Raw genomic sequence first — 16,956 nt, 5'->3', positions numbered from 1 at the left:
AATCTACTGCCTTCTGGCTCCTCTCAGAAACTCTGTGATTCATTGGGCTGCCTAGGCTGAAAGCTTACTCTTCTGACCACCACCCATTACTACCCACTTCTTCATAACGATCTATATTAATTGAATCCTGACCTTCTATACCTCTCACTTCATTCTACTCTACTTTTCCATTGCACTCTCTAGGGACCCCATTCTTAGTTAACAGACTTCCCTTAATATTAGTACTGAGTCTTATCCTTAGAATTACTTTGCTTATATTTCATACTTAATTTCCTTAGGATGTGCTAATTCAGCCCAGTAGAATGTAAGTTCTTTGAGGAAAGAGACTGTTTCATTTTTCCCTTTGTTTTCTCAGAACCCAAGATAGTGCCTAACACATAGCAGGTATTAATAAAATGGTTTGGATTAATTGAATTGAAAGTTCAAGTGCTGAAACAGGAGTCAGAGTCCAGGGTGCAGAGTTCTCAGTTCAAATTGGGATCAAGGGAAAAGAAAGAGAACAGAGTTTAGACAAGGAGAACAGTTTCTTCCCATCAAGTATAAGCAGGTGGAGCCCCATGACTGTACAATCAGGGCATTATTATGGATCTTATATCAGAGACATATGATCTCTTCCTGGGTTTTAGGAAGGTAACAGTAGGTGGGTAATTCCCCAGGTGCTTGTGACTTCCAAAGAAGCAGAAAGTGGGGATTTCTTAAATTTCTACTGCTTTCCTCCCACTCTTCCTGCATTGAGATAACACATTCCAGAGAAGCAGGTTCCTTACCTTACCCTGTTTTCACAAATGCCATGCTTATTCTTGCCTCTGTACCTTTATTTATGCTACTCTACCTACTTTCAAATCATAGAATTTCAGAACTGGGAAGCTGTTATCTACTCAAAAGTTGCCTCTTCTTAGAGGTAGCTAAGTGGCATAGTGAATAGTGTTCTTGACCTGGAGGTAGGAAGATCCAAGTTCACAGTCTCAGACACTTACTAGCTGAGGGACTCTGGGCAAGTCACCTAACCTCAGTTTTTTCAGCTGCAAAATGGGGATAATAATAGCACCTACCTCCCAGGGTTGTTGTGAGGATAAAATTAGATATTTATTTTTACAAAGTGTTTGACAAATTTTAAAGTTTTGTATAAATTCTAGCTCATTTCTATTCAATTGGAAATTCCTTTGGAAGAGGAATTTTGTACTAATGTCCTCTCAGAAGAATCAATGGGGCATGTGCTTTCTAAGAGCAAAAGAGTGATATAGGATGGGTATTCCAGGATGAATCTCCTATAGGAAGAAAGACTAGAGCCTGGGTACTACTTTACCTTTTCCTGATGAGTGTATCCTGTCTTCCATTTTCGAGGGAGAACATGGTACCAAGTTCACCCAGCCTTTCTGAATCACCAATTCCAAAGGAGCGGCTCAAGAAGCAGAAAGGAAGAAGCCCTGAATCTGGAAAGAGAAGACCTGAGTCCTGCCTTTGCCCCTTACTAACTGTGGGACATTGGTCAAGCCACTAAAGTCATCTGGGCCTCAATTTCCTCTTACTGAAACTGGGGAAAAAAACTTGCAGCATCTACTACGCGAGATTACTGTGAAAGAAGAGCAATGCCTTCTATAAATGCAAAGTATTGTTAATAGCAAATATCACAATAATTCTGTGTGTCAGATTGCTCTCCAGGGAAAAGAGATGTTGTTTTGGGAGTAGACTTTGTTATCACTATCAGAGCTGACTTGTCAAGCTCCTTCAAGAACCAGGCAGCTCTGGGTCTTTAAAGCAAATCTTTCCAAATACAGGCACTGTTAGTGTCTCTTGCTTCTGGCCAATCTCCAGGTCCAAGACTCCAGACCCTTTGCATCTGCTATCTTCCTCTCTGCTTCTGGAATGCTGACTTGTTTCTCCCTTCAAGTCAATTGAACAAACAAGTAAAAAGTGTTTATTAAATGCCTGTTTTGTGTGAGACACCAGGGAGAGAAAGGCAAAAAGGAAACCATCCCTCCTTTCAAGTAGTTCTATTTGTTTTTTGGAGGTGGGGACAGGGATAAAAATAGACAGATGAGTAAATGCAAGACAGTTTGAGAAGGTAAATGCACTGACAAGTGGGGCCTTGAAAGGCTGCACAGAGGAGGGGACACATCATCTGAACCATGAAGGCAGAGGAAAATTCTGAGAAGCAGAGATAGGGTACATTTCAATCATTGGAAGATTGCTTGTTTAAATGCATGGAGATAGGAGATGGAGTGTCCAGTACAGAGGATAACTAGTAATACAATTTACCTGGAATGTATAGTCCAGGATGCTGTGAGGTATCAAATGAGATAATGGATGTAAAATACTTTGCAAACTGTAAAGTGCTATATACAGACTGGTATAATAATATTAATGATAATAATAATTATAATAAATATGAATTATAACTAAGAAGATGACGACAACAACAACTACTATGGTCTATATCAGTCTATTAGTTTACCATCTATTAATCTATAGTCTAAGGCTATTAGTCTATAGTCTATGACTTCATTCCTTGAGCCTTCTCTTGCACTCCTACTAAGCTCAAGCAATGTTAAAAGAACAACACAGGAGTGTGCTGGTAAATGTTTAACAATCAGGCTCTCCAGGGAGGAAAATGTATGTATACTCACATTTAAGCTTAATAAGAATTATTAAAATTTGCTTAAGTCTGGACCATGAAGAAAACAATCAAACAAGCTGAAAATCACACTGAAAATGTAACTCTCACAAGCTGGTTAAAAGTTAGCTCCTGCACATCCCTGAGGGGACATTATGGAGAATAATGTGAAATAAGTCAAAAAAGGTAAGCTAGAATGCAATGGTAGCATTTGTATTTGACCTAGAGACAATAATAACTAAAGATTTTTGAACAGCAAACTTGACGTGATCAGACTTATGCCTCAGGAAGATTATTTTCACAGCTAAGTAGAGGATGGAATTGGAAAGGGGAGAGTGTTGATGGAGGCAAACACCTGAGGAAGCTATTTCCAAAGTCAAGGTAAAAGGTGAAGGATGTCTGAGAAAGGTCAGTGGACATATAAGTGCAAAGAAAGGTATGGACCTATTAGATTTGTATTTCAACTTTGATCACCTGAATCTTTCCCTCTCCTGCTCCTCACAGGTTTCCAGCAAATCACTTTCCTCCTTCTATAGGGAATTTTCCTCATCTTTAGAAATGTGTGAGGTGAGGTAGGCTATATGATCTCTAAAGTCCTTTAGAACTCAAATCTTATGATCCATGGATTTTACCTGGTCTTTGCATATTAACAGCTGGTTGCCTAGTCCATTCTCCAATGCAGAATTTAATGAAATGAAAACAGACTGCCTTCTTCTGTCAGATCTACTGTCCTGGTGGAATCCTTGTATCATAGGCTGCATTTTGTAATCTCAGCGACAGATGAGTGAGTCTAGTTCAGTTAGTCTGGTTCAAGATCTGAAGAAATAAAGACATGGACACATTTTATGACTACAGCATCCAAATCATTGGCAGTACCCACACACAGATGCACACGCATAGATGCAGATGCACACATACACACATAACACAGAAGGATGAAAGGATATATGTGCATCAGCTTCATGGCCATAAATGCCACGTTCTGATCCTGAGGCCAGATCTGAATCTTGTTATAATCTGAACTGAACACCCCCCAACACACACACGTGCATACACACAACATGCACACACACATACACACGCACACACACAAGTAATCACAATTCAATCAATAAGGCTTATTCAGAACTGAAGCCTTTTTCTAAGTGGTTAAGGTGGTCAGCACATACACTGTGTATACTCTGGAGGCGAGGGAACTTGAGCCTTTTACAAATGCACTGATCAAGCATAAGCAGACAAAAAATACTTTCATATGCACTAATCATTAATAAGCCAGTACATGAATAAGGGTACTCTACATAAAATAGAGTACCCTTATTTGGCACAAAAGGTTTGGCATGATCTGGTTTGCCTACAGAGATGGCAAGACAAAACCCTGTGTTGACTTTTGAAATTATTAAACTAAAATATGGCAGGATGGAAGTTATTCCTCATTGCCCTCAGTGTCATGTGCTATGTTTATGACTCCAGTTGCCATTTTGGCTCATCTCTCCTCCTTCTGTAGGATAGGGCTAAATTGGCCTTTGTCTTTAGTAGGGACAGGAGACTAGATCTGTGATTTCATTGGTAACTAACTCTCTTGTAAGAAAACTCCCTCTACCAATACAGATTATCACCTTCTCTGTAACTTATAGTTTTAGAGAGTTGTGGAAATCACTGAGAGATTAAATATGCTAGCCAGGGTCACAGAATCAGTGTGCATAGGAGGTAGGACTTGAACCCAAGTCTCCCTGGCTTAAAGTCAGCTCTCTATCCTTAGACACTTATTAGCCATGTGACCCTGCACAAGTCACTTAACCTATATTTGACTCAATTTCCTCAACTGTAAAATGAGGATAACAATAGTACCTACCTCTCAGGGTCATTTTGAGAATCAAATGAAATAATATTCATAGAAAAGTGCTTACCACAGTGCCTGGCACATAGTAGACACTCTATAAATGCTTATCCTCCCTCTCCTGCCTCAGCAGCACAACCACCCCTATCCACTAAGCCACATTGCCTTTTCCTTCATGATAACCCATGGTGGGAGAAAACAAAAAGATAGAAAAGAGTAGCTACCACAGCATGTAACAAAACTACTTCAATTATCTTTAAATCCCTTTGAGAGAACCACAGAATTTTAGAACTTAATGGAATCTTAGAGGTCCTTTTGTAGTAACTCATCATTTTACTAATGAAGTCCCAGTGACCCAGGAAAGAGCTTGCTTTCACTAGCAATCTGATAAAAGACAGAGGACTAGACATCCACACCTTCACTCGGTGATTCTTTCCACTCTATGATGTTAGCTTCTTTTAAAATTTTTTTAAAAGTTACACTCTTTTCTAAGTTCTTTTCAAAAGGTGTCATGTTGCTTCACAAAGGAGAGCTATCTGATCCTCTTAGAGATGGTTGGTATTTTCACTCAATAGAAAAGAGGCAATCAGGAGGTGGAGACAAGGTGGTGAAGTGAAAGCAGTGACTTGCTTGAGCTCTCCCCCAAAGCCCTCCAAATACCTATAAAAAATGGCTCTAAACAAATTCTAAAGCAGCAGAACCCACAAAAAGATAGAGTGAACCGAATTTCCAGCCCAAGAAAATCTGGATGATTGATCAGAAAGGTATATTGCTCCAGACAGATAGAGGAGTGCAGTGTGGCGTGGGAGTCTAGTCCACAGGGACGCTGGAGCAGGCCTCAGAGGACTGAATCGCAGGCAGCTGTGGCAGCTTCCAGACCTCTCAACCCACAAATGCTGAAGACAACTTAGAAGGTCGGTGGGAAAAGCCTGTTTCTGTGGTGAGAGAGGAGCTAGGTCAGAGCTCTGCACGGAGTGCAGAGCACAGAGCGTGGGCACCAGGGTGGTGACTCCATCCTGAGCTTCCAGCCCACAGACTGAGGGAGAATCCACTGGCTGATCAGAGAGGGATTGCAGGGATCTCTTTGCCAGTGCTGAGGCAGGAATCTCTTGCTTTGCCCATGCTTGGATCTGAGTCACATTTCTGGGCAGTGGTCCTGGGTCGACGAGGAATGCTGGTGTGGTGGAGCTTGTAGTGGCAGAGGAAAGGAAATCTTCCTAACATTTCCGTGACAGAAAGGAGTGCTTGTGGTCACTAATAGACCAAATCACAGGCCCGGAAAGGAGCAAACACCTCACCTACCTTGCAAGAACTGAAAATTTACAGGTCCCTACAAGTATCTCTGAAAACAGCTGTATAAACCCCCAAAGCTTGGGACAGTATATTCTCCACATTGGAAGCAGACTCTTACCTTAACAAAGAGTTTAATACTCAAGTAATTGGCTGGGATCATGAGCAAGCAGCACAAAAAGAGTCAGACTATAATATCTTACTTTGGTCACAAAGAAGATCAAAACATACAATCAGAAGAAGACAACAAAGTCAAAGCTCCTACATCCAAAGCCTCCAAGAAAAAATATGAATCAGTCCCAGGCTTGGAAGAGCTCAAAAAGGATTTTGAGAAGCAAGTAAGGGAAGTAGAGGAAAACTGGGAAGAGAAATGAGAGTGATGCAAGACAATTATGAAAAACAAGTCAACAGCATGCTAAAAGAGACCAAAAAAAATACTGAAAAAAATGACACCTTAAAAAATAGCCTAACCCAAATGGCAAAAGAGGTCCAAAAAGCCAATGAGGAGAAGAATGCCCTAAAAACAAAAATTGGCCAGATGGAAAAGGAAGTCCAAAAGATTACTGAAGAAAATACTTCCTTAAAAATTAGAATAGAGCAATTGGAAGATAGTGACTTTATGAGAAATCAAGACACAGTAGAACAAATCCAAAAGAATGAAGAATTAGAAAACAATGTGAAATATCTCATTAGAAAAACAACTGACCTGGAAAATAGATCCAGGAGAGAGAATTTAAAAATTATTGGACTATCTGAAAGCCATGATCAAAAAAAGAGCCTAGACATCATCTTTCAAGAAATTATCAAGGAAAACTGCCCTGATATTTTAGAACCAGAGGGCAAAATAGAAATTGAAAGAATCCACAGATCTCCTCCTGAAAGAGATCCCCAAAGGAAAACTCCTAGGAATATTGTAGCCAAATTCCAGAGTTCCCAGGTCAAGGAGAAAATATTACAAGCTGCCAGAAAAAAACAACTTAAGTATTGTGGAAACACAATCAGGATAACACAAGATTTAGCAACTTCTACATTAAAGGACCGCATGGAATATAATATTCCGGAGGGCAAAGGAGATAGAATTACAACCAAGAATCACCTACCCAGCAAAACTGAGCATAATCCTTCAGGGGGGAAAATGGCCATTCAGTGAAATAGAGGACTTTCAAGCATTCTGATGAAAAGACCAGAGCTGAATAGAAAATTTGACTTTCAAATACAGGACTCAGTGGAACATGAAGAGGTAAACAGGAAAGAGAAATCATAAGAGACTTATTAAGATTGAACTGTTTACATTCCTGCATGGAAAGATGATATTTATAACTCATGAGACCTTTGTCAGTATTAGGGTAGTTGGAGGGGTAAAAATTATATGTATGTAGATAGATAGATAGATAGATAGATAGATAGATAGATAGATAGATAGATGGCACAGGGCAAGTTTAAGATTAAGGGGTCATATCTGGAGAATAAAATTAAGGGATGAGAGAGGATTATGCTAGGAGAAGAAGAAAGGGAGAGGTAGAATGGGTAAATTATCTCACAAAAAAAACAGAAAAAAAAGCTCTTCAGTGGAGGGGAAACAGGGGGGGAGAGGGAATGAGTGAATCTTATTCTCATAGGATTTGGCTTAAGGAGGGAATAACATACACATTCAATTGGGTATGGAAATCTGTCTTACCCTACAGGAAAATAGGGGAGAAGGGGACAAGAGAGCAGGGGGATGATAGAGAGGAGGGCAGATTGGGAAAGGGGGTAATCAGAAGCAAATACTTCTGAGGAGGAACAGGGTCAAAAGAAAGAATAGAATAAACGGGGGTGGGGCAGGATAGGATTAAGGGAAATAGAGTTAGTTTTTCTCAACATGTCTATTATGGAAGTGTTTTGCATGGCTGCACATGTATAACCCATATTGAGTTGCTTGCCTTTTCAATAAAGGTGGGTGGGGAGGGAGGAAGGGAGAAAATTTGGAACCCAAAGTTTTAAAAGCACATGTTTAAAAAAATATTTTCACATGCAACTGGGAAATAAAAATGCAGGAAATGGGGTACAGAAGTCTATCCTGCCCTACAGGAAAATAGAAAGGGAAGGGGATAAGAGAAGGGGGGAGAGATAGAAGAGAGGGCAAACTAGGGGAAGGGGTATTCAGAATGCATGCCATCTTGGGGTGGGGGGAGGGGTGAAATGGGGTGAAAATTTGGAATTCAAAATCTTGTGGAAGTAAATGTTGAAAACTAAAAATAAATAAATTTATATGAAAAAGAAAAAAAAAGGGCCAATCAATACCTGAAGTGAGTATTCTTTCTAAATTATTTCATGCGTGCATCTTTTCAGAAGGAAACAATTTTCAAATTTATGTAGTGAAACAAGTTCTATAAATTCACATTAACAAGTTCAGTTTGGGAATAGTAGAAACCTTTATTTGGCACTTAAGGCTCTAAAATATGGCTTTCTATCTATCCCACAACATTCTTCTACATGTGTCGATACTTGAGTAAAACTTGACTAATTTTCCTGATTGTGTGCTGTGCTGTTTCTTCTTTATATGCCCAACCACTCTATCCCCCTTCTGCCCTCATTTCCTTCATTTAAGAAGTGTTGTATCCTCCATATTTTGTAAAGTACATGGCACATAGTTGGAATTTAATAAATATTTATTGACTGACTAATATCCTATCCATCCAAAAATCAGATAAAAAAAATCACTTCCTCCCAAAAACCTTAACTGACATCTTGAACTGAAAATGTCCTTTTTCCCTTCTGACCTCAACTTGATCATGCTAAATTATGTTTTCCTACACTTTTTCATCTCTGAGTGGTGATAAGGATGAGAAAAGTTATACCTTCTTGGATTAAGGCAGCATGAGAAAATGCTGGGTGGCAGAAAAGTGCACTAACAGTTACGAGTACTACTGACTGAATGAGAAAGCCCTTAAGAACCAAAGATATTTTTATTAAAATAATAAAATTTATAGTAGAAGAGAGACTACAAGAGTTCTTTTTTCTTGTGAGGATGCTTAAACAGTGTGTCTGTATGAATAAGATTTTGAGGTTTTACTCTACGTAAAGAAATTCAGAGAGGCAACTAGGTGGCACAGTGGATAGAGCATTGGCCTGGAATCAGGAGGAACTGAGTTCAAATCTGACCTCAGACACATAACATTCACTAGCTGCGTGATTGTGGGCAAGTCACATAACCCCAACTGCCTCACCAAAAAAAAAAAAAATTCAGGATTTTTAAAAATGTTCTCATCAAAAGTGTTAGTGGTAGTAGTGGTGGTGAGGATGGGCAAGATTAAGACATTGTTAAAATTTAAGCATATTGGTAACATATCCAGTTATACCTAGGTGTTTATGTTTCATTAAATTATATTATAGTTTCAAATCCTATTTATTCAGTAGCATTAATTGGTATTTATACTTAGGTATTTTCATTAAGAATTTCATTTTGTGTATATGTTTTTAAAAATCCCAGCACATCAGAATTTGAAAGGATATTAGATGACATTTAGTCCAACTCATATTTGATTGAGACCTTTTTCTAGAAAATGATTGGAAATCAGTCATCAATCTTAAAAACCTCCAGGGAAGGGTAATCTATGACCCTTTGTGGTAGCCAATTCCACTTTTGCCCTGCTCTTATTTTAAAAGTCTCTTCCTTTACATTGAGCTGAAATCTGACTCTCTGATCCTTTCTTCTGCCCCTCCTACTTCCACCTAGGAGCCAAGCAAAATAAGTCCTGTCATTTTTACACATTATGACCTTTCAAATATGTAACCATAGTTATGATGTTTTATCTTGATCTATTCTTCTCTACACTAAACATGCCCAAATCTTTTAGTCAGTATTTGTATAGAGTGATCTGCAGTCTCCTCACTAGTCACATTCTTCTGGATGTATGCTACCTTGTCTGTCCCCTTCCTAAAATGTAATGTCCAGAAACTAGCATTATGTTCCTGATGTAAACTGACCAGAGCAGAATACAGTGGAATGATCACCTCTTTCTTCCTGGACATACTGCAAGGTCTAAATCAGCGGTAGCATTTGGGCACTGCCATATAACCCTCTTGACACATTTTGAGTTTGTGATTGTCTGAAATTCCCAGATATTTTTTTCCAGAATAATTCTGTCTAAACATTCCTGCCCTTTGCTGAACTTCAGAAGTTATTTGGCCTGATTATAAAAGGTTTATTTTTAAGATGTATTACATTTCAAAATATATCTGACCCATTTTTTTCTAGCCTGTGAATATCCCTTCGGATCCTGATTCTGTTAAACAGAGTGTCAACTGCCCCTCCCAGCTTGATGTCACCTTTAGATATGACAAACAAGCTCTCCATCGATCAGTGGATCAATGAAGAAGCATTTATTAAGCACTTCCTTTGTGCCAGCTGGGTTCTAGGATCACAAGTACAAGAAGTCATTCAGTTGAGTGAGTGAGAAACTCAGAAACCAGATTTCAAGGAGTTGAGGGGTAAGGGAAGAGGGAGTAGGGTCAACAAATGTAGATATTTTTTCTAAGAGTTGGGCTCAGAAAGGGAGGAGGGATTTAGGATAATAGTTTAATATGCATTCACCAACTGAAATACCTCTTTCTCCATGAAGTTTTCCTTGAAGCCAGGAAAGGGAAGAGAGTTATCCTTTCTCTATCTCCTAAAGCAATTTATACTTCTCTTATGGCACTTAACATATCTATCATGTTGACTTAAAGGGTTAGCTCCCCCTTAATTTTCCACAGAGACCTATGTTTGCAGGGTGCATTTGGAGAGTATTCATTCAAGGCAAATGGTTGTGTACTAATAACATAATAAGAGTAATATAAAGGAGAGAACAGAAAGAAAGAAAGAAAGAAAGAAAGAAAGAAAGAGGACATTTTTCAGCATTGGTGAAACCAAAGCTTATCGTTTGGATCACACAAAAGTTTAGTAGTGTTATTGAGTTAAAAAAAAAAAGCTATTTGTGAAACTGAGTTAATTGACTTGCCCAAGACCCCATAGGAAGTTAATGGTGTGGTTAAAAATAAACTTATTTTTTTCCTGCTCTCAAACTAATGTTCGATCTATCATGCTGGTACCTGACCACAAATGGCATTCTGCTTATGAGGGAGGTCACCCAGAGAGTTTCTGATTTAAGAATATACTCTATCACTTTTGGCTGCATAGAGTATAAGATTCTAGCATTGGCAGTGGGGGTGGACTGTTGTTGTTCCGTTATTTTCAGTTATGTATGTCTGACCCCATTTGGAATTTTCTTGGCAAAGATTCTGGAGTGGTTTGCCATTTCTTTCTCCAGCTCATTTTACAGATGAGTAACTGAAGCAAATAGGGTTAAGTGACTTGCCCAGGGTCACACAGCTAGTAAGTGTCTGAGCCAGATTTGAACTTAGGAAGATGTATCTTCCTGACTCCAAGGCCATCACTCTATCAACTGAACCACTGAGCTGACATCTGTGGGCAAGATGACCTCCGTGTTGCTCAGAACCAAGCACAATATCATACTCCACTTGTAAATTAGTTGTTCAGTTGTTCAGTCATTTTCAGTTATGTCTGACTCTTCGTGACCCCATTTGGGTTTTTTTTGGGGGGGCAGGGACACTGGGGTGGTTTTCTACTTCCTTCTCCAGCTCATTTGCCTGAGGAGGAACATGAGGCAAACATGGCTAAGTGACTTGCCCAGGGTCACACAGCTAGTAAATATTTGGGGCCAGATTTCAACTCAGGAAGATGAGTCTTCCTGATTTCAAGCCCAGTGATCTATCTAATATGCCACCTAGCTGACCCTGTAAACTAGTACTTAGGCAAAATACATTATTTTGAATGTCATTATCACTCTATTGACTCCTTTTGAGCTTGTTGTCTCCCTTCTCCAAGTTGGTTTTCAAGCAAACTGCCATCTAGCCATATCTCCATCCATCACGTTTCTGTTGACTGTTTGAACCCAAGTTTAAGACTTTATATTTATCACCTGGAAAGACTTGTATGGTCTGATGCTGAGTGAAGTGAACAGAACCAAGAGAACATTGTACACAATAACAGCCATGTTGTGTGATGACTAATATTGATAAACTTAACTCTTCCCAGCAATACAAGGATCTAAGACATCTCCAGAGGCCTCGTGATGGAAAATGCTGTCCACATCCAAAGAAAGAACTATGGAAGTTGAATTGCTATTTTTTTCTCTTCTGTTGAGTTTTGTTCCCTCTTTCTGATGGTTCCTCCTATTGGTTTTAATTTTTACTTACAACGTCACTAATGTGAAAATATGTTTAATAGGAATGTAAATGTATAGGCTATATCAGATTGTGAGCCGTCTTGGGGAGGGTGGTGGGGGGAGGAAAGGGGAGAAAAATTTTAAACTCAAAAGCATATGGAAGTGATTATTGATAAATCAAAATAAATTAATAAAAAAAGACTTTACATTTATCCCTATTAAATTGTATCATATTAGAATTGTCTGAACAGTCTAAACCAGGGCTTAGATCTTGTTTATGTCATGGACTCCTTTGGAAGATTGGTGAAGCTTATGAACCCCTTCTCAGAATAATGTTTTTAAATGCATAAAATTAAATATATAAGATTACAAAGGAAACCAATTATTTTGAAAGTTATAGAATTTTTTTCAAATGCAAATTCATAAACTACAGTTTAAGAACTCATGTTTTAGGTGCCAGTTCCACCATGGTGGCCTGAGAGGCCCCAGCTGCCCCCCAGACTACTGGGTGTCTTGTGGCTCCTGTCTGTGACCATGAGCACAGGCTGTGGTGGGCAGTGGCCACCAATGCAGTGAGGCGATAGGATGGTCAAGCGCAAGAACCTGAGAGTGGGACAATATTTATGTAAGATCCTGAAATAAATGAGGGCACTCAAGAACCTGTTAACTGCACAAATTGCACGGCTCATCACAATATGCTACCCAGCACCCAACATAACTTGCAAGGATTTTAGTGGTAATGAAACCCATTTTACTGGAAACAAAGCTGTCTTTTTTAAGACCCTACCATTCTGTGATGTAAACAGCTATTCCTACTGGGCAACAGTTTCTCTCTTTTTCTATTTCTTGGCTTGTTGGAAGAAGACAGGTTTTACTTAGGTTACTCTACTTTAGACTTGTTAACGTTTTGCACATAATCTGATGGACTTCATTCTCATTTCAATGCAGATTGTTGGTCCTTCTGATGGCACTAGTTACATTACAGATTATTATGGAAGAGGACTTACAAGGCCAAGCATTACCAACGAAACATTTAGAAAAGCACAGAGGTGCTCATAGATACTTAGAAAACAGATCAATGGTTTTGTGTCTCCCTGATTTTAAGAGAATTGCAGAGCTTGAAATCCCATGCTTTCTAATTGTTCTTCTTCACACAACATGCTTTGGTTGCTTCAATGTGATTTTTCCTGGAGATTTTTTAGATATTTTATTCTGAGATTTGGTTGACTGGAGACTTCTGAGGCCTCTTCTGTCCCTTAGAGAGCTTTATCACCCACCTGCCCACCTTCCTGTCCCACCCCAAATGCCTTTTTCTATAAGCAAGTTGTGGCTTGTCATTTTTCCTTCTTCAAAATAAAACAATAGAAAAAAAACATATCTTAGCCTATCAAAATCTTTCTGAATCCCTACTCTGTCATCTGATATATTAATTATTTCTCCTTTCTTTGTCTCACCAGCAAATATCATGAATATGCCCAATGTCTTTATCTAAGCCATTGACAAAAAATGTTGAACAACTTAGGGTGAAGTGCAGATCCCTGGAAAACTCTACCAGGGACCTCATGGTTATACTAAAACATTAATGACTACTCTGGTATCCCACAAAATTGTTATAAAATTTTTCCTTATCTTGATCTTAAATACACCTCACAGTAAATATCCAGTTGTCTAAGTTCTGGTGTCTTTAGAGACATAGAACAAGTTATTTCTCACACTTACCTTCACATCCTCAGTCTAGCTATTGTATCAGAAAGTTATGACCTTGGGGATCAATGAGGACATGGCAATGTCTTGGCCTCAAAGCCTTTTACATCTGCAGACCTCGTGTCTTGCTCTTCTTGTGGGTGCAGGGAGAGAGTAATGACTACGCTTGTCTCTGCAATATAATCTCAAAGCTCAAGATACACAAAATCAAATCAGTTGCATATTTACCATGCTCATCTGTCCCCAGGAGAGTCTCAAGATAACCTACTGGTTACAATCCATCCAGAATCTTTTGTCCCTATTCCCTTAATACACAGGAGAGTGGATAGCTTTACAATTTGGACATGTAGTGATGATACATTTATTATACAAAGAAAGCAGAGTCCTATAAAAGGCAAAATGGTTCAGTGGTTTAAAAAAAAGCAGACTTGGAGGTAGCAGACTTGGGTTTGAGTCACAGATCTTTCACTTATTGGATATATGACCTTGGACCAATCAGTTCCTTCCCTCCAAGGGCTTACATTCCATCAACGGAGATAGCATGTACACACAGAAATCTCATGGAAACTGTTAAGGTCACTAGTGGTGTGAGTATGAGGAAAAAAAGATAAAACCTTTCCTATCTCAGAGTTTTATTGGGAAGTCCAAATCATATGAAGACACTTTGAAGAAGTGTAAGGGGTATGTAAGAGATTATTACTGTTTTTATCATTATTATTTTAGCAAGAACCTTCCTTAGATACTACTCCTACCTCTAGAGTATGACCCATGAGTTTAAATTTAATAGTGTGAATTTCCGGACCAGGACAATATGACAGAGGATGAACAGAAAGCTGATTGTAGATGTATTTAGGGAGCAACTGTAACTGTCAGTTTGCATTGCCCATCTCCATTTATGGAGAGGATGTCTTCTGTCCTATCCACCAACATGGGATCATCAAAGGATAAGAGCATTTTTTATCTATATAGCGCTTTGTGGTTTACACATTGCATTAATATGCATGGACATTACAATAACCTTTATAGATAGGCAGAACATCTCTAGTCTACATAAAATTGACAGTGGTTAAATGATTTATTCTATCTATTGATAGATATGGAAATAGAACTCAGGTCTCCTGACCCTAGCCTGGAATTACTTTGATACAATGAGCTGCCTTTACCTAGAAGTGAAGACAAGTATGTTGGTGTGTGATTTTTTTGGTTGGTTTGTTTGTTTGGTCCAGACCTGTGAGTTTATCTTATTGGGAACTTCTTGTGTGGAAGCTCCTTTCGCTGATGTCATTCTTCAATACTTCTCTAACATATTGTCTTAGATGCCAGAGGCATGAAGAGATTAAGTGACTGGTTTGTCAGAGGAAGGACTTTAACCTAGATCTCCCTCACTCCTAGATAGGACTTCTACCTCCTTTGGTGCCAGAAAAAAAGATGGGATGGGACTGTATTTTGTTAGGCCTACCCTGCTGAAGGTCCTGAATTATTAAATCAATTGTATCCTCATTTGTAGGGGAGGAACTGCTGTCAGGTGGTGAGGCACAGACAGTGAGAAAGCCTCTGTATGACTCCCCTAGTGAGAATGCCCTCTCCTTCTTAGATGGAATAAAGGCTCTGAAAGCCCATATTGTCTCCAGGATGCCTTGATTATTATCACATTCTGCTGTGCACTCAGCGTTATTCTTATGCCAATGCAGGTGGTGTGTTTTATGGGCTTTCCTGCTGGTATTGACATTTTCCTTTCTGAGACCTGTTTTCTAAGAAACTCTAATTTGGACTTTTGTCTGTTGGCAGCAGGGGGTGGGGGTGGGGGGTGTGGAGAGAGGCAGGCCATGTCATGGGCTTATGGAATCATGGAGCAATCAATGCCCAAACATTAATTGTATTTTTTCTCTACTGTTTTGTCCCTAATGCAGGAGAGTAGATAGTGAGAAGGAGGATGTAACTTCAAGGTGGAAATAGCTTCAAACCATTTCTGCTGAGGCTTTCTCATGGGCAATATGGTATGGATTGAACAATTGAACCTAGAAAGTTGGGTTATAAACCTGACTCTGCTACTTACTATAATTTCTATAGCTTTATTGCTAGGGCAATACAGGGGTAATAATATTAATAACTCAAATTTATACGCTAAAGTTTTCAAAGCTCCTTGCATTCATTTATTAAGATTAAGACAGACATCAGATGTTGTCTACATTTTACTGGTGAGAAAACTGAGGTTCGGAGAGGTGAAATCACTTTCCCATAGCTAATAAGACTGAAATGTGGGATTTTAGACCAGATCTTCCTGGCTTTAAGTCCAGTATTCCATCCCTTAAGTCACATTGTCTTTTGTGTAGCTCTAACATTTGCATCTCTTGCCATAGCTTTATTTCTAGGGCAAGATGCCAATATGTATTCATGGTGGAATTTCCTAAACTAGAGAATTCCCCATTAAGGTAAAATAACAGACCTAGGTAATAAATGAATAGATAGAAATAAATGCCATAGATAGATAGCTAGATGAATACACATATATGGATGTGAGTTGCTGAACATCTTGAAAGAGAAGTGGTGAATATAAAGAACCAGATAGTTTCACCAAGAACAGGTCACATCAAAATAATTTCCCTATTCCTATATTAATAGGGTCACTGAACCATTAGATGAGGGTAGATACAGTGTGGATATAGTTTACACATGTTTTAGCAAAGCTGAAATATCTTTAAAGTACCCCCTACTATTCTTCTTGTGGATAAGATGGAGATAAGAATTTGCCAAGAATACAATTAGACGGATTTTTAACTGGTTGCCTGGCTGGTCTTATAGAGTAGTTGTTGATGGCTCAAAGTCAACATGGCTAAAGGTCTAACTTGGACTGTCCCAAAGATCTGTGCCATTTAACATTTTTACAGATGATTTACATGAAGGTATGGATGGTATGCTCGTTAAATCTACAGACAACACAAAGCGGAATAGAAGAGCTAATACACTGAATGACAGAGACAGGGTCCCAAAGGAAACTGAGAGGTCAGAACATTGAGCTGAATTTAATAAAATAAAATTCAATATTGACAAATGTAAACTTTTACACTTGGTTACATTAAATCAACTCAAAAGTGCAAGATGAGGAGACATGTTTAGAAAATAGATATTCTCAAAAAGATCTGGGAGTTTTAGTGGCCCATGAGCTCAAAGTCAACAGCATGATGAAGCAGCCTGTGATTGCAGGCTACATTAAAAGATGCATAGTTTTCAGAAGTAGGGAGGCAATAGTCTCACAGTCTCTACTTTTGTCACACCTCATCTGAAGCATTTAGTTCTGAGCA

The 16,956-nt window shown here is 38.9% G+C and overlaps 1 pseudogene; it reads left to right on the top strand.

Moving 5' to 3' along the window:
• Positions 1-12,232: 12,232 nt before the first annotated feature.
• Positions 12,233-13,009, top strand: LOC110213329 (TM2 domain-containing protein 1 pseudogene; annotated as a pseudogene).
• Positions 13,010-16,956: the final 3,947 nt, after the last annotated feature.

The sequence above is a fragment of the Phascolarctos cinereus genome, unplaced genomic scaffold (assembly GCF_003287225.1).
Source record: "Phascolarctos cinereus isolate Bilbo 61053 unplaced genomic scaffold, phaCin_HiC Scaffold_9;HRSCAF=440, whole genome shotgun sequence".
Taxonomy (NCBI): domain Eukaryota; kingdom Metazoa; phylum Chordata; class Mammalia; order Diprotodontia; family Phascolarctidae; genus Phascolarctos; species Phascolarctos cinereus.
The sequence above is the reverse complement of the archived record's forward strand: the minus strand, read 5'-3'. Positions and strand labels throughout refer to the sequence as shown.